The 19,739-nt window shown below is 34.6% G+C and overlaps 1 pseudogene; it reads right to left on the bottom strand.

Annotated features, from left to right (window-relative positions):
• Positions 1-1,016: 1,016 nt before the first annotated feature.
• LOC109049175 lies at positions 1,017-18,089 on the bottom strand (annotated as a pseudogene).
• Positions 18,090-19,739: the final 1,650 nt, after the last annotated feature.

Below are 19,739 nucleotides of genomic sequence, written 5' to 3' on the forward strand. Positions count from 1 at the left end.
TTTGTCTCAAAAATGTCTGTTTCATTGTTTCTTAAAACATTTAAAACGTTGCAAGTTGAATAATGGAGCATGGTTAATGTACTGTGTGCTCTTTGGAGTCAAATAATATCTTCCACTGAATGCAGAGGTACAAAGTTTTGGGTGAATCTCACGAAACCTGACAAAAAAAAAAAAAACATGCAATAGACTCTAAAATCCAAAGAAAAAAAAGAATTTTGTTAAAAGAAACCAGAACAATGCAATATAATTTTTGCATGAAGATAATAAATAATGAAATAAAAAATACTGCAATAATGAATATATATGTGTGTGTGTGTGTATATATATATATATATATATATATATATATATATATATATATATTCATATTCATGTATATAGCATGCAAATAAATAACTGATTTATAACAACCTTTAATTTAGGCTGATTTAAATAAACACATTGTATTACAACATTATGCTTAATCATCACGATGTGAGAAACCAGGATTTATTTTCTTCATGCAAAACATATCACATTTTTATTTTGGGGAATTTATTAAAAATAAAGTTAAATAAACCTACAAAAAAAAACAAAAAAAAAAAAAAAAAACGTAAATGTTCAAATAACTGGTGACATATGAGATTCACCTGTTTCTGGACTGTTCTTATTAATTAAAATGTATGTCTTGAAAAATTAACAAATTGCAACAAAGTACACATACCTATCCATCTATTAAAATAAACAGAGTCTGATAAGCTAAGGCAGTGTATTTGTGTATCAAACACTATGAGAAAATCTCAAATCCTTCCACTCTCAAAAAGAATCCTACTCTTTATATATATATATATTTATATATGCTTTAAAAGAGCATCAGGTCAGGCTGTTACGCACTTATTGTACAATAAAAGTGTCGTTTGTAAAGATAGCAGCTTCATTAAAGATCACCCCCACTTTACCCAACAGATATTTAAATACAGTACAAATACAAGTCTGAACAGATACACACGGAAATAAACCAAACCGAACACATTAACTTCTCATAATCACTGGATTTATGGCACTGGCGGTGTTGTAGACAGTTCCATTATTTGTCATCTCCAAAGTCGGCTCACAGTTTTGTCTTAAAACATCTGGTAGATTCTAAAAATATATTTCTATATTTATAGATTGGGTTGTGTAGCACAGTATTGTTGATGCTTTTCAGAAGTGTGCTATGTTCCAGCTCAGGCCTGGTTGCACAGTGCTTCAGATTCACTCAATCTTCCTCCCTGCGATGAGACGGAGAGAAAAGCTTCGTCTGAACCATCAAACACTGTTGTACTGCACCTGACACAGCTCAACTGAAAAATACTTACCATTGCTTATTACAACGCAGCTATTCTTGTAAAGTCACCTGGAAAAAACAGAATTGAGGAGTTTAAAATTGCTCGAGTGTTCCTCATAAGGCTTTCTGTACCATGCTAAAATGACCTGATACCTTACATGACATGGAGGGAGCGTGTAGGAAGGAATTTGCAGTAATAGTTGAGGCACATTAAAATATTTGTAAGGATGCACGGTTAAAATGAACATCATCTCGCCACTCAAAAACAGGTGCCTGGAAGCAGCCTGGGGATATGTTCATTACAATGAAATATCCATTTGTCTTAATGGATATTTCATTTCTATTTCATCTAATTTCTATAGCAATTAAAAAGAAATCAAATTTGATATACGATGCAGTGCACACCGTTGGCATATTTCCCAGAACATTCATCCAAAGTTTGCTGCTTAAAAATGGCTTTGGGGCAGATGACAATATGGGTGCGAATACAGACACATTGGAGATATTATTTATCTTTTCTGGGGGTTTTAAACCGCTTGTTAAATGCATGTATTATTTCATTTAAAGGCAAAAATAATGCTGCCAAATGACAAATGTTTGAAGATTTTTTTGTTTTGTTTTTAATGCATTAAAAATGTTCACCAAGGCTGCATTTATTCGATCAAAAATATAGCAAAAACAGTATTAGTGTGAAATATTATTACAATTTAAAAGAACTGTTTTCTATTGCAATATATTTTAGAATGTATTTTATTTCTGTGATCAAAGCTGAATTTTCAGCATCATTACTTGCTGCTCAAGAAACATTTATTTTTATCAATGTTGAAAAAAGTTGTGCTGCTTCATATTTTGTTGGAAAAAGTGACACACTGTTTTCAGTATTCTTTGATCTTATTCTCATTGAATTAACATGCTAATTTTGTTACTGTTTTAGCAGCATAATAATGCAAAGATTATAAATAGGAGTAAAACGATGACTAATGATGGTTGGTTCAGTCATTTGCATATTCCAGTGTTTCACATGCAAAACTCTGCTCTGGTACACATATTCATCTGGACAGAAGCTGAGGTTACTTCTGCATTACTGTTTTTACTTTGAAAGGTTTGTTGTGGACTTTTGTGCATGTTTAAGTGTCTCACCAGGACGTTCTTGATGTCTTGTTCCATCTTCAGCTCTCTGTTCAGCTGCTTTTCCAGATCATGTCCATAGAAATCCCCAGACTCCAGCTTACCTGCTGCCCTGTGAGACCAGAAGCACTGTAAACACGCACCCAGGAGATCTGGACAACACGGGATTCACCAGTTAGCAGGTGAAAACAGCAGCTGTTTTTGTTACCCTGATCTTGGAGAGCTCCTGGCGTGGAGAACGTCTGATGTTGGGAACGTGAGGTCAGAGATGCTGTCTGTTTCACTCCCCGCCTCTAAACATGGTTGAACATCAGAATGACTCATTCTATAATTAGAATCAAATATGTGTATAAATCCGATATTACCTGAGTTAAGTTCTTTCACCAGTGAAGACATTGTGTTGGTTATGGAGTCTGCAGCTACCAGGAGATCATTTCTGAAGTTCCTCTGAAGTCTTTTTGTTGTTTATTGTGTATGTAGCTGGAGGTAATTAATTTCTTAATGTATTCTAAATGTTGATGTTTATATGAATTGTCTTGAGCAGCAAATCAGCATATTAGAATGATTTCTGAAGGATCATGTGACACTGGAGTAATGATGCTGTAAATTCAGCTTTGCATCATAAGAATAAATTACACTTTTTAGTATTTTCAAATATAAAACAGATATTTTAAATTGTAATAATATTTCACAATTTTATTGTTTTTACTGTATTATTGAGGAAATAAATGCAGCTTTGGTGAGCATAAGACTACTTTCAATTTTTTTTTTCACATTTTTGACAAGTAGCTTAAAATGTATTTATTAAATTATATAATTAATTTATTATTATTTAATAGTTGCTACTTAAAAAATGTAATAATTTTATTTGTTTTTTTTTATTTTTATTTTTTTTTTATTTTTTTTTTGTTGTTTAAAAAATGTAATAATTTAATTTAATGTACCATGGGTTCAATGTGGTTAACACTGAAACAGTAAATAAACAAAAGCACTTTTTACACTGAATCTAGAAAAGCGATCCAAAAGAATTACTTTGCTGCATAATTCATTTAAATGCTTGAACAAAAACGCAAATCTCACATTTGCGTTTGAATAAACTCGACAATGTTTTATTTTGTCAGGGCAGGTTGAATGTATGAAAAAAAGTGTTTGTTACCCTGAGCGAAGGCCTGCTGCACCTCTCCTCCCAGGCCCATGAGCGAGTCCTGAGGTGTCTGACTGGGTGTGGTATTGCTGGATGTTGATTGGACAGGCATGGGGATGGGTGTGGTATTGCTGGATGTTGATTGGACAGGCATGGGGATGGGTGTGGTATTGCCGGACACTGATTGGATGGATGTGTTGCTTGTGTGGCTGGGGGAGGAGCGAGGGGAGGGGCCAGGGCCCTGGTTCTAGGATACAAAAGGAGATTATTAAAAATCCTTTTCATTCATTGAAATAAAGCTGCAATTAAATAAAATATAAACATTAGATTAAAAGCTTACTTTGAGTTGAAATATGTAAATTTAAGTTAAAATGTCAAATATTGCCTTGGCAACTAACTGAAATAAAATTATTTGAAGTTCAAGTACTAAAATAAATAATTTAAAACAAAACAGAAATGTTGGAAAAAAAAAAACAAAGTACATGAAAAGGCTAATTAAAAATATTAATAATACTATAGAAATAACACTGAATTAACACCAACTTCATCATAAAAATCCCACAATATTAACTGGCCATAGTTGGTTGAATGAGTGACAAAACATTTAAAATACATAAAGTCAAATCTTTGTCAATTAAATAATGATTAGCAAATTAACAAAAAAATTTACAGGGAAATGGTCTAAGAATAAATTGTTGTCTTAAGAATGATTGGTTTTATTGGTGATCAAAAGTGTAAGCTCACAAGTCTCAGTTTTTTGTTTTGTTGTTGCCATTTTTTGCCAATCATTCATGTCTATAGCACAAACAATGAAAATAATACACATCAAAATGTATTATTAGTTTGTTCAAAAACACAAAGACACAACCAACACAAAATATTTCATAAGTTTAATATTAGGAAGAACAAACACAACACACAGTTAATCTCAAATCAGCTGAAGTATATTAACACACAGTTTTGTTACTAGACTCTGAGACTTACGGCTCTTTTTAGCTCTTCTTCCTGTAGATGGAGCAGTTCAACTCGTTACCATGGAACTCTGCATTTCTACATTCGGAATTTAACTTTTTAAAATCGTGTCATCATCATTTGTTGTGTGTTTGTGTGTGATCTTCACCTTTAACAGAAGCATGAGCTGCTCTAGTTGGACCATGAGTTCTCTACGGCTGTCCTGAAGGGACGACATCCTCTGCTCCAACTCCTCCTTCCTCTGCCTGAGACACAGTCAGACAAAGAGAGCCATGCAGTTATCAAAATAACTTTGACATTAACCAAAAATTAATTGTGGAACCTGATTTTTGACCCTATTTTCATGTGCTATTTACCACCATATTTATTAAATACATTGTACAAATTAGGTAATGGTGTAAACACACCCACACAATCAGTGCTGAACACAATTTTTAAGGTGTAGAGGCAAGCAATGCCTGGTTAAGTCAGTTTATGGATAGTTTATGAATAAGATACAAAATGCCACATAACACCCACAATCCACCCAATCTGTTTGTATCAGATGTTTTCTACTGTAAAGAAATGTAAAAATATATAAAAACAACATAAAACACATAAAAAAATTAATATTGAAAATATAAAAATAATAAAACAATACAAAAATATATTTTAAAAAAAGTATAAATATAAAAAAATATATATATACAAATTAAAAAATCTTCTTTAACATGGCACTTGCAGTAGGTTTTATTTACAGCTAAAATCTAATTTCTAAAAATGTAATTATGGCTCTAGAATATTCGTTATGAAAATAGTAATAAAAACAAATTTATAAACCAAACCTTGTGGGTAAGGATATAAAAATCATTCACCATAATATAAAAATGTACCATGGAATGGAATCATATTCTTAACTGTGGTATTTGCAATAGACTATCAATAGGTGACAGCTAAAATCTAATTTTCATAAATATTATAATGGTTTAAAACAAACTATGGTGTTCACTATGAAAATAGAAATAAGAACACATTTAGAAACCAAAGCTGGTGTGTAAGGATATAAAAATATATATTTACCATATTTCTTCCCAGCGAATCATATTCTTAATTGTGGTATTTGCAGAAGACTATCAGTTAGGGCTGCACGATTAATCGCATGCATTTGTCATGCGTGTCTCATCAGTAAAGCCGGTTCCGTGATTAGCGGTAAATATCCGTCACCTGTTTTCAAACGGGAGCGGCAGTTAATACACAGAGCCGTAGTTCACTGACAAGCTATGCAATATTCTGTTCATAATTGAGATTAATCGCATTCGATTATGAACACGATATTGCGTAGCTTGTCAGTGAACTACGGCTCTGTGTATGAACTCCCGTTGCATTTGAAAACAGGTGACGGATATTTACCGATAATCACGGAACCAGCTTTACTGATGAGACACGCATGACAAATGCATGCGATTAATCGTGCAGCCCTACTATCAATAGTAGCTCAAATCTAATTTCCATTAATAGAATGGTTTTTATAAAACAAGCTATAGTGTTTATTATGGAAATAGTAATAAAAACACATTTAGAAACTGAAACTGGCACACAAAGAACTTCCCTAATAAATTATTTAATATGAATCTAGTGCCAAAATATCATGTTACTACAATTAATATTGCTTAAATAAAACCACAGTAAACACTGGGAACCGAAAGACTAGAGCTCATTTAAATATCTATGCTTGGCTCAGTTCACCATTCAAATCTGAACTGGTGATGTCCACAAACAGGAAGGAGTCTGTGTTGCAAACTGCTTTTAAAGTGCTTTCACTCATTCACGAGAAGAGCCATGATCAGGTTACACTCACTTTCAATGCTGTCTATCTCCTAACCATCAGCGTCTGTTGTTCACCACATCCCATCAGGTTTCAGGTCTGATTCACGGCTGTACGCTGTCTGTGTGTGTGAGTGTGTGTGTGTGTGTGTGTGTGTGTGTTTTTTTGGGTTTTATGATTTTGTGGTGTGGTGTGTGTGTGTTTACCTGAGCAGTCTCAGTTCAGCCAGTAACGTTGGGTTTTGTTGGCTTTTGTCTAACGGATCTCTTGCAAAATCTCCCTGAAAACAAACAATTTATTCATTATAAGAATGCTAATTCAAAGTCACTTTGCAATACTAAAATAAACAGACTCAAACTCACTTGTTCTTGTTCTCTAGCTCGGCGATAAGTTGTCGCTGCTGTTTGTTGGAGTCCAGACAGAGAGAGATGTCTGCCGGGACTCTGGTCTTCTGTTAACAATTGTCAGGTTGTATATAAGCTTAATGAGTTGTTTACATGAATTTATGTGCAAATATTCATAATAATTAAAGAAGAAGTGGGTAATTTCTGCGCCACCACAAGCACAAATAATGAATGTTTTCAAACGGGTTTCCCAAACAATCCAATTGCCCGTTACATCAATCTATTAACAGAAAAGAATAAAAAACTGATCTCCTCTCATTTAATTTATAGCAGTTTCGAAAAAGTATGGCATTAATATTCGATGAATAATAGAATGTTTTCTGAGCAAGTGCTGTGATTGGCTGTCTTACCGCTGCAGCTCCATCAGCAGCCAATCGGGAGGCGTAACGGGCAATGAGGAAGTGCTCATCATCTTGGTTTTTACAGCTCTCCTGGAAACTGTCAATCACAGAAAAGGGCGGAGCTCGGTCATCTTAATAGTTACTGGTTCAGAATAACAAAAGCACTTACTGTAACATTATATATACTATATATATAGCAATTAGTAGCCTATGCAAAGCTCAAGCATAGAAAGTAAACAAACCAGTGGTTCAGTCATTCATCCTGTACAAAGTTTTGTTGTTTTCTTGCACTAACCTTCATGTATGTGTGTGTGTGTGTGTGTGTGTGGTCACATATGCATGAAGGATAGAGCTACAAAACTTTGTTGTGTGTTTTGATGCAAAAATGCACATTTTTACCAACTATATTTTTCTTTAAATAGGCAGAAAAGTTTAAGGATGTAAAAATAGCCTTTATGAATCAAAAGAACATAATTTTAGAGAACTTATCCACCAGTACTGTCCTAATTACAAAGACGATAGCATTTCCAGCACATGTAAACACATTTCAGGATCTAAGCAAATCATAAAGACCACAGAGCCCCAGTTTCCCAAAAAAGCACTGCAAGCAAAGCAAGGATAATCATAATATCAGAAACCTTTGCATAATATCAAAAAGGGTGTTGCCTAGCGAGAAAACAAATGAAAGATGTAGCCAAAGATCACCGGTTCATTCAGAGATACTGGTGACTCTGAGATCCATCATAATCATATCCTTGTTTAAAGACTAGTAGCCGGAAATGGATAATTGATTGTGTGTTTTCTGTTGATGCACATCAAATTGACACAAATCTTCCCAAAAATTCCTTGGACTTAAATCACACACACACACAAAAGACCTGCATATAATAATCAATCATACATTTGTCATATATTAATCAAATTAAAAGTTTACATACTATTTGAACAATGGATGGGAACAAAATATTTTTCAAAAGGAGTCCATCAAAGGAGTCTTTTGAATAAGAGGGCAAATTAGAGTTTGGGACAGATTCATTTAAGTTGGCAGTATTTATGTAATAAGCGAGGGATGCTATTAATAGTTCTCATTTTGAACTATTGTGTTCATACATCTGGTGCAATAGAGCGCTACAGTGATTGGCACTTTTTTTTCTGCAGCATGCTTATGGATGTATTTTTTCTATTCATTTTCGTCATAGCCAATTAAAAATCCATGAACCCAACCAATACACTCTCAAGAGAATCACAGCAATATGTGATTGCAGCAAAAATGCATGACAATCTGAAAAAAAGTACATACAAATACAATAATAAGGGACTTCTATTATAAATAGAATATTATATTTATAGCTTTATCTGAAGAGACATTGCATTGACATCATGCATTCCATTTTTTATGCATTTATAAAACTTATACTGTACAACAGCAACTTCTCTGATTGGTGAATTATGGATAATGTAGGATTATAGGTTGTGTAGTTCTTCACTGGGAGTTCAGCAATTAAATATGATTTTGAAACCGCACTCTATAGAAGCATATTTGATCACTGTACACCCTCAGAGCAGGTAGTTCTGTACTGAAACGTTAATACATTAGTGCTAACAGTAAATCTCTCTATGAGGAAAATCAAGGGCATTTTTACTTCTGGACTGCTGTGCTCTATGGCAGTGAAATGTAATGTGTTTAACACAGAGTAAATACACATCTTAAACACAACAAAAGCCTAGCAAGTTAGCAAGCTGCAAACATAAGACAGCACTGTGGCCAGAATAGTCACCATCCCACATCTGGTGTCCTTTCTAAAATTCAGAGATTATATTAGATACACTGAAACTGTGGAAAAACCTCCATTGTTTCCTCAAATGATAGTTTGACATTAACAATGTTACACTGAATTCTGGGTATTACCAGACTGACATGGTGACCTTGGAGCTCTAAAATCAGATTAGGAAGAAAACTGCCACAGCAGACCGACAGCTCACACTGACCATGAACGGTCCTTTCGGAGGAGATTCACATAAAGTCCGATAAGTATGTGCTCATCAGCGAGCCTATCCGCAATATCGAGGCTGTACTGAACCCTGAAACCATGTTTCACAAACACAGATGAGATCTAAAACAAACATCTTCTCACGATCTTATCTTTCTCATCTTCTTATGATTACACTATATCTAAAACAAACATCTTCTCATGATCTTATCTTCTCATCTTCTTATGATTACACTATACAATTATGCATAATTTGAATGCATAAATAATAATGACATATTCAAAAGGACTTAGGTGTCCAGGCCGAAAACTGCTCCCGGGCGCCGCAGAAAATTTGCTGAAACTGTACCGGGTTTGTGTCCACAGTGTGTAGTGTGACTGCTTGTGTGTGTTCTTCATCTGCAGAAAAATTTGGTAGGGTCAATTTGGCTGAATGCACATCAATGGATCCTTTGCATTGAATGATTGCCGTCATGCATAAATAATAATACTACAGAGTCAAAAACAGTTAGAGCTGAGAAGACGTATTTAAAGGAATAGTCCATCCGAAAATGAAAATTTGCTGAAAATGTACAGGCCATCCAAAATGTAGATGAATTTGTTTCTTCATCTGGAAAAAATTTGGAGAAATTTAGCATCGCCAATGGATCCTCTGCAGTGAATTGATTATTTTGGATGTGTTTCTTACAAAAATGCTGCTTCTCACTTGAGAAGAAGATAATTAAAGGAGTCTCATTCTGACGGCACCCATTCACTGCAGAGGATCCATTGGTGAGCAAGTCATGTAATGCTAAATTTCTTAAAATCTGTTCCCATGAAGAAACAAACTCATCTATATCTTGGATGGCCTGAGAGTGAGTCCGTTTTCAGCTCATTTTCATTTTTGGGTGAACTATTCCTTTAACTTGGCGCATGGTTGTGTGGGATGGAAGTACAATCCAAATTAGTCTTTTATGAATTTGCAATGGACAGAGGACATATTCTCAACATTTTTTTTTTTGTCTGAACCAAAGCCAATCAGGGACAGAACCATAGAAAACCTTTTTTTTTTTGTCTGAACCAAAGCCAATCAGGGACAGAACCGTAGAAAACCTTAAACTTACCCTTTCCCTTTTAAAAGATCTGACTCCTTGTTATTCCTTTACAGCTTGTTTTTACAACAGAAATAGTGACATTATTTCATCCAGGGGTCTTTCCTTTTAAAAATCCATTTGCGTCATTTGCTATCTGGGGTTGTTGGGGAAATCTTTTTATCTGGGGTTGTGAGGGAAAAAATTTTTTTCATCTCATCTTGGGGGCATATTTTATACTTACACAAAAGGGATCAGCACATGTTTTACTGTTTTTAGTAGCAGTTACTACTTACACAAACATGTTTATTTTAATTTAGTTTTTTTTTTTTTTTTAAGTTTTATTTATAGTTGTATTTGTTGTTTTTTTTTTTTAGTTTTTTTTTTTTTTTAAGTTTTAGTGCTTTTGTAATTGCTATAGGTCAACGCTTTTCAGTAAGTTACAAAGAAAATATTTTAAGTTTCATTTTTAAGATTTACAATCTATTCTATTTTATTTCAGTTTTAAGTTTTAGTGCTTTTGTAATTGCTATTAGTTTTTTTAAGATTTTAATTTAAAAAAGCATAACAGACAAAAAAAAAAGGCTTGAATGCTTTAAGCTCAGCTTTACGCTTGTAAACATACTCCTATAAAGACTCACGTTTTGCTGGAGTAAGGGTTTCCTGAGGAAGGCATGGAGTGAGAGAGTATGTATTCATTTCCACTGGTCACAGGTCTGGGAGGCCTGGAACAAATGCAAACAATAATTGGGGCACTGAGATAAAAGTGTGTCTGTCTGCATAGTTTTCCCCCCAAAAAATATTGTGAAGTCATATAACAAGAGAATATATAACTGTTCATCTCACTTTACTTACCATGTGTCCCTTTTTCGCAGCATAAAAGCAAAAACAATGTTAGCATGCACAATTTATGTTACATTCACTGTAATACAGTCAGTCATTTTACACTTAAGAGGACTATTCAAGCAAAATGTGTTGGATATGGTGCTGTCTGAGTTTACATACACAACATGAGTGAGGTTGAGTGGTTTCTCGGACGCTTCGGATAACGTTGGGTAAGGTGGCTCTCGACCCGAGGCACAACTCAGAGATTTACTGAGAGCGTCTGACAACTTCTTAGCTGGAGATTTCTGGAGCAAAATAAAGGACTGTACTGAACCAGAAGAGAACATATTTATACAAATATACATGAATATGTTTAATGGAACCATATTTTGAAAACCAGGATTTTCTTTGCTCTTTTTATATAAATATATATATATAGAGAGAGAGAGAGTTTTTATAATATTATTGATTATTTTTTTTGATGGAACCATATTTTGTAAAAGGGAGAGATTTGATTATAATAGTTGAATATCATAAAAGAATATCATAAAAGGGAGATAAAATAAGTGTGTATTTATTTTCAGCAATTTTTGCATTATTTCATTTGCCTGTAAGATTGAAATCTGTAAGAATTTATTAAAAATTGCTCAGACATTTATAATGTTACAAAAGTTTTATATTTCAAATAAATGCTGTTATTTTGAACTTTCTATCATTAGAAAAGAAAAAAGTATCATGAAGTATCATGAAATGTTTCTTGCATATTAGAATGATTTATGAAGAATCATGTGACACTGAATTTGGCTTTGCATTTCAGGTTTAATTTACAGTTTTAATTTTATTTTTAAAGAATATTGATTATTTTAATTGTTATTTTATTTGATGATATTCATTAGTTTTTACTGTATTTTTGATCAAATAAATGCAGCCTTGCTGAGCATTTCTTTCAAAAACATGAAAAAAGTCTTCCCAAACTTTGACTAAAATCTTAAAGTACTTTAGAAAAGAAAAGTAAATTCTACCAAAGTGGCAAATTCAATGCTCAGAGTTCAAATTAGATTTAGTGTAAAGGCATAAAGTGATTTGACTGTGATTTCTGGCATACACTGTCAAAGGCTGTTTGGATGACAGGACTCGTGCCGTCACTGACACTTACTCACAGTCACGTTCCCACATGGCCGTTCACCTACCCATGACATGTACTCCTTCATCTGGTGCTGGTTGCTATGGCTTCCCGAGGCATGGCCCCTCCAGAAACACTCTTGGCAGAGTTGGTAATTATCACATTGTTGGCACCGGTAGCGGAATCCCATTATGCTCTGGCTGTGGCAGTAGGAGCACTCCACAGGATGGAAGACTAGAGAAGAGTGGAGCAAAATCAAGTCAACATTACTAATTGAACGCTGTCACAATATTTGTCATTCATTTAGGTTATGAATGGCTGAAGGAAGTACTTTTTAAATAAGGAAGAAAAATAAATAAACCAGCTTTAAGCTCACCGTTCTCAACATTTGCCAGCCGATGCATCAGCGGTAACCAAACCAGACACTGAGGAGGAGGATCCGACATGAACGTGTCAAGAAACACATTGAGCGAGACCTTTTTCTGAGGAAGGACAGCAGTTAGTAAACAAATGAGTCAATAAATACCATGTGCGTACAAGAGAAAAACAGTTTTGCTTTTTACATTTTCGAAAGACTTTGTGAATGGTGCTTGCTGTTGATTGCAAGGACGCTGCTATTTTCAACTGGATGCTTACTTGTAAGTCTTGCTTACTGTGAAACTTTTCACCTGTTGTATTGTCCTCCATGCAAAAAAAATAATAATAATGTACGCTAACATTCAAAGGTTTGTGGCCCGTAAGATAATTTAATGTTTTTTTAAAGAAGTCTCTTGTGCTTACCAAGGCTACATTCATTTGATCAAACATGCAGTAAAAACAGTAATATTGTGGAATATTATTACAATTTAAAATAACTGTTTTCTATTGCAATATACTGTAAAATGTTATATATTCCTGTGATGCCATGCAGCATCATTACTCCAGTCTTCAGTGATCCTTCAGAAATCATTCTAATGTGCTCAAAAAAAAACAGCATTTATGTGAAATAGAAATCTTTTGTAATATTATAAATGTCTTTAGTGTCACTTTTGATCAATTGAATGCATCCTTGTTGAATAATTATTAATTATGAATCATTTTACATTTTTAATACTAATTAAAAAAAGAAATAAAAAATTTAAAAAAAAAACTTTTGAATGGTTGTGTCCGACAGCTTTAATAAATGAGAAATTATTTTATTATTTTATTATTAATAGTCATCTCAAACCTCTTGTGGAAAGCAGGTTCTTGTGGACTGCTCAGTGTAGCCAAAAGATGGTCCCTCAAAAACCGTCATGGGCAGTTTCAGTACCTCTCTTAGGAACTGGTCAAACTGGGAGTATATCATCACTCCATTTGGGTCTGATATCTGTGAAAATACATCTTGAGGAAAAAAGACAAGCAATCAATTTCATTTTTTAAAAATAAACTGCATTATTCTAGATCCAGGTAGCATAGCATGATGCAGGTAGGAAACAACTTCTTTATTGTACACAATATTTAATGTATAGAAATTTTTAGCACTTCATTGAAATATCAGCATATACTGTACACTAGTTAAATTTTATTCATTTATTTATTTTTAAGAAACTCATACTTTCATTCAGCAAGGGCACATTAAATTTATCAAAAGTGACAGAAAAAGACATTTGCAATGTTACAAATTCAAATTTATGTAAAAAAAAAAAATAAATGTTCTTTTTATGCATCAAAAAATTCCCCAAAAAAACAACAAAAAAAGTATCAGCCTTGGTTAGCATAAGAGACTTTCAATTTATTTGTAAAAAATCTTACCAACCCCGAACTTTTGAACAGTTTTGTAAGTCTAAAGTGTCGTTACTAGGAATGAATCACCAGAAACGAAGTGAGAAGTTTTAGCTACACTGACGAGGTCATGCGAGGCGAATATGCCTCATGGCTAGAAGTGACTTTCAAGTAATGACAGCTGCTCTGACCTTTAAAATGATGATAGAATGATTAATCGAGTCCATTCACTTAAGCGCCCATTAATCAGCATCAAACCATTGAACACACATCAGTTCAAAGGCAAATCCAAAGTGAAACTTACATCTTAGTTTATCCAAAATCTTCCCTCCACAGAGAGCAGCCAGGGCCACCTTCACCACAAAAACCGAGATCTTTCCCACTCCTTCCCTAGAAGAAGACACAAATGCCACATTTAGCAATTCAAGTGAAGAAAGCTGCCATATACAGGAAATGAAGCTTCAAATAAACTTTTTTCTTTCTGCTCTTAAAGAAATGTGAATACTATATTATATGTCATACATTCAGACAGATTTAAGGCAACTCTGCAGGCTTTCTTACGAGTCGTAGGCCGCTAACAGGAAGTTGAGGAGGTACGAGATGGACTGGTCTACTTTGATCTGGTGGGTTGTGGGCAAGCGCTTGTTTAGCTGGTAAAAGATGGTGGACAGTATTGCTTGCAAATGTGACACAGAGAACTCTGTGTTGAGGTCCATGGAGTTGAGTCTGTTTTCCCGGAAAACCTCGATAATATTCCAGATATCCACCAAATGCACTGCAAGAAGCAAAGAACAAATGGCAAATGGAATCGTATCATTTTCAAAACATAAAATCACATAAAATACTAAATGACGTAATGTAAAATGTTTGCATTAAACACCTGCATACTTACAATTGCACCTCTTCTGAATGAATCTCAGCTTGCATGCTGTCCTGTATGTGGCCAATCTGATAGAGTCCAGATCTAGTGCACCTGTGAGATGAAAACATCACATCTAATGAACGTACATGGAAAAGCATACAGCTTAAATCAGCCAAAGACATCTTAGCTGGATTAAAATGGTCAAGGTGTTGTTTAGGTGGCCCAAAACCCCTCTAAAACCAGCAAAACAGACTAGACTAAACAGCTTGGCTGGGTTAAAAGACCACCTTATCAGACAGGTTGAAGATGTTTTTTCTCAACAGGGAAATCCATTTGGAGAACTGTTAGCATGACTACCATTCAAAAAGTCGGGGGTCATTTTACTGTATTTGAAACAGAGATATTTTGTAACATTGTAAATGTCTTTACTGTCACTTCTGACCAATTTAATGCATCCTTTCCGAATAAAAGTATTCAATTCTTTAAACTTATCAATATGTTCACCATTATATCAGAGCTTGAGTATGGAGAAAAACAGAGGAATACATACGCATTTCAGCAAACAGTTGTCTTCTGTCTGCCATGGCGCTGCTGTAGCTGCCTGACTCTTCAATCTTTCTGTGAAACACCACACACCCAGAAAACAAAAGGACAGTGTGACAGGCGTCCCACAGCTGTGAAGGCAAACTGGACTGCAATGAGATCTTTTGAGGAACTAGTCTTCAGATTTGCATAAAAAAAGTTTATTAACTATTATTGTGGGTAAAACCAACATCTATAATGTATTACATCATTCTTCAAAGTCCTCCACTGCATATTTTATAAGACTGACAGAAAAAATGCAGTTCTCAAAATAAAACTGAAAATACACAGCGAACTATGCATGCTGCATCTGCCTAATTTGATTTGCTTCCATCAAATGACAGATAAAAAGTTTGACTGGACACACAGCCTTTGACGTCAACAACAAAAGATACGGGAAGAATTCTGTCCTCCCTTTTAAAAGCTGATAATACTATTTACTTTGTTATCCTAACTATATACAATTATGTTTCATCATTTGTACTACTTTTACCATTGTGTTTTCCTGGTGTCTGCAGCTCTACCAAAATGGACCTGTGACCCACCAACATGTCCACTGATATAATGTGTTTATCTCCCTTTCTTCTTCCACAGAGACCTTTTGTTATGATTCACTTTACTGACAGTAACAGGTTTTGGACTCCAGGTGTGACCTTGATAAAAATAAGATTTAGAAGATCGCTGCCTTGTGACATTCAGTACAATACTGGCTTATTTTACAGAGGAAACAACAGCTGTATCATCTAGTACAACAAATATAGAGATCAAATGATTTCTACAATTCAGTTCTTGTCTTTGAAATTGTACAGTAATAAAAAAGTACATGGCATGGCATTACCAAGTTTTAGGTCGGGGTACAATGGGAATTCCTTGGAATACTTCATATAAATATGTATATGATAAATAGGGCAATCATTTAGTATGATGGTATAAAAAAAGCACTGAAGTGGTATTTTCTTGTATTTCTTTTAAAAATGTATTCCAATAATTTTTGTTGTATTTACGGCTTCGATAAATCATTTTTTACAGTAGATTTGTACACTTCTGTTCAAAAGTTTGGGGTGGGTATTTTTTAATGTTTGCAAAAGAAGCCTCTTATGCTCACCAAGACCTTTTTTGAAAAAAAAAATACAGCAAAAAGTAGTTTTATAATTGTTTTGTATTTTCCTTCATAAATCATTCTAATAATACTGATTTGGTGCTCAAGAATCATGCTGTTTAATATTTTTGTGGAAAAATAGATTTTTTTTGTTCAAGATTCTTTATGAATGTCTTTACTGTCACTTTTTATCAATTTAATCCATCCTTGCTGAAAAAAAAGTGTATATAGTGTATATACTGTATTTATAGACATAATATTTTTTTATAAGGTAAAAAGTTGTAGAAATGCAACCAATGTCTTAGTAAATTGGTTTTTACCATCATGCACTTAGAAAGATTGAAATTTATAAAAACTGACAAAAATTGCTTTTAATTTTCTCTCAGGAAGCTTTAAAATAAGGTTTTCCCTCCTCTTTAAAACTGCACCTGGATTAAACCGTGAAGTTAAACTCCCTCCTTCACAAAGCATTTAATGCTCAATTAACTTCAAGGAATGTTCGATCACAATCCCAGAGATCCAAGAGTTCAGCACAATACGGGGACAAAGTGCTATGCATCCAGCCCTCAACATCAAATTCACCTGCGAGTATCCAGAATGCACTGCAAAAAATGAATCCATCAGTAATGTGACACTAATCTACCCTATTGAACTCACATCAGAGATAAACAAGCTCCCACAGTGTAATTAAGCGTAATTTAGTGTTTTGGTTCACTGTTTCAACGCCGCATCTATCATGTTAAACCAAATGGAAGAGATCTAAACAAACTAATGCTATAAAAAGAGCCTTACTATCACAAAAAACACATAAAAAACCCAAAGCAGATACCCTCCGGAAAGCACCATGGTCCTCTTCTCGCTTATTTATGAGCGACCACAACGAGTCCACAACTTTTAATAATGCTTTTCGTCAGGTCGAAACACAACAAAAGCGGCCCATAGAGTTCTTGGCAGCCGACTGAAATCAGAGCCAGTCAGGATCCAGCATGTGTCGCCTCTATCTTTAACTTCCAATGAGCGAGACTCACATTCTTGCTGGGCATAGACGGCTGGTTCAGATCTGGTTGCAAGTTTGTACCTTCTCCTAACCCTAGGCCTGGTCCTGCCTGAAGGGCCTGTGGAGTTGTTTGCAGTTTAAAGACTCTCTGTGTGAAATTATTAGGCAAAATGATGAGGCTACGCAAGAATGGCTCGCTAGAGAAGACTGTAATTCAAGCCCTCTAATGGGACATTTCTAGAGAGATCCCATATTTCACAGAGTCGGTCTTCTAATCTTTTTCTCTCTCTCTCTTTCTCCTTTTATTGTGGCTCTGGGATCTCGGAGCCTATAAATATCCTTTTGGACAGTCGGTGGCATCCAGGCATTTTGAGCCTGACTCCGTTTTTTGTCACTCTCTGTGGGTGATTTATTTAATACGGCAGGTTGAATGAAAACCATGAAATAGTGCTTCTTGATTTGGCTCACCCTTGAAGTCAGTTGGCACGTAAGACGTACAGATCTAACCTGGAGGACAGTCATGTTCTACATAAAGCAGCTGTTCAGAGTATCTTCACCGAGTAATTAGTGCTGGATAACTCGCATTAAACTGTCTTTGGGAGTAACTGATAGCAGCTAATGTTATTGCATTTTTCCAAAACCACATAATGCATCTATTTGTGAAAAGCCATTGCTAGATAACAGACGAAGCTAACATTAACACAGGCCAAAATGGAATATATACGTACATATGTTTGTTTTTTTTATTATTTAGATTTATATGTTATATATATGAATTGTTATATATTTGTGTATTTTTAATATATACATAAAAAAAACTATAAAATAAGCTATTCATAATAGTAAATACACACATACAGTAAGTTAATCACATTTTTGCCATTATTTACACATTTTACATGCAGTTAAACATGCAGTTTATGGAAATATCAATTAGTTCCAATGTCTGAATGAAAAGAGATTTCGTTTACTTTTGCACATTAAAAGCGGTCATTAGTCCTGTCTTGGGCTGCTGTGAAAGCTGTGAATTGGATTCCATGAGAACTCTATCCGCAGCAAAGTGAACCATTACTCAGACTAACTGCTTTTCCCACCAGTCAGACACAGTAACTGCCCGTATGCTCTGACTGTCATGGTACCACCATGAAGCAGCACAGAACTCTGGGTAAAGTCTCCCAGCCCATTCAGACTGTGATTTACATGTAGCTGTTTACAGGAAAGTCGTTCTAATGTTGTCTTCTGCATGCATCTGATTAGATGAATTAATATAATGATGCACTTCAAAAAAAAAAACATGCAGTCTATTTTCATACCATTAAATATGGCACAGCAAATTAAGAAATAACTTTTTATGAACACAGATTGACTGTCTGTGCATGCAGCTCCTAATATAACCTATTTTCCAAATGTCTTACTATTCAAATTCATTTAAAGTACAGAAAATGCTAATCAAATGCCAACAATGTTTATGTTTATACTGTAAAGGTAATTTGTAACATAGGTATTTACTGACCTAGGGGAATTTCATGAGGTTAAACAATAAACCAACACACACACTCACTGCATTTAAAATCCTCAACCAAATGCATGTAATTATATAAATAGATTATGCACGCAGAATTAAGCAGAATGTATGAGTACTTATATCACCAAAATTCATACAGCTAAATATCATAGTTCTGGCAATGCAGCCGATGATTTAGGACATGATGTTCCAGATACACACTATTAATATCATACTTGCAGTGTTGCATCGTGCCTGTTAGTAGTAGACTGTGGAGCGCTCACAATGAAGAGAGGCGTCTGGAGCTCTGTGCACTTGCTACTCACCAAACGCCTGTCATCGCCAAAACGGGTTTCAATTCAGCTCCTCTGCGTCCACTGAAGCCCATCTGCGCTAAAACGACGCGCTTTATCGACGACAATTTCGGCGTTTGAAGACAAAAGTCAGTTTTCTTTCGCATCAGACTCGCAGAGAGCGCCGCGGATCTCAGACCTGTGCTGCTCATTTGCTTTGATGTGACGTAATGCGCCTCTCGCGATGACGTAATGCGGAATCTCGCCACTATACACAACCATCAGTGCCCTGAAAAACCCCAAAACCCGCGGAAATATTAATAAATATTAGTCAAATGTGTTTTTCTTGATTTGATGTGACAAAATGTAATGAGCAAAGCATTTGCGGGACAAATGTTTTTTTTTTCCTTAATTAAATCTATGTATTAAAAATATGCAAAAAATATAAATAAATAAATAAATATGCAATACAACAACAAGACTTTTCTCTTATTTAATTCTCTTGCGCATGTAGTTTTTTAAAGTAAAATTGCTATGTTATGTATATGTGT

The sequence above is a fragment of the Cyprinus carpio genome, chromosome B24, assembly GCF_018340385.1.
Source record: "Cyprinus carpio isolate SPL01 chromosome B24, ASM1834038v1, whole genome shotgun sequence".
In the NCBI taxonomy this organism is placed as follows: Eukaryota; Metazoa; Chordata; class Actinopteri; order Cypriniformes; family Cyprinidae; genus Cyprinus; species Cyprinus carpio.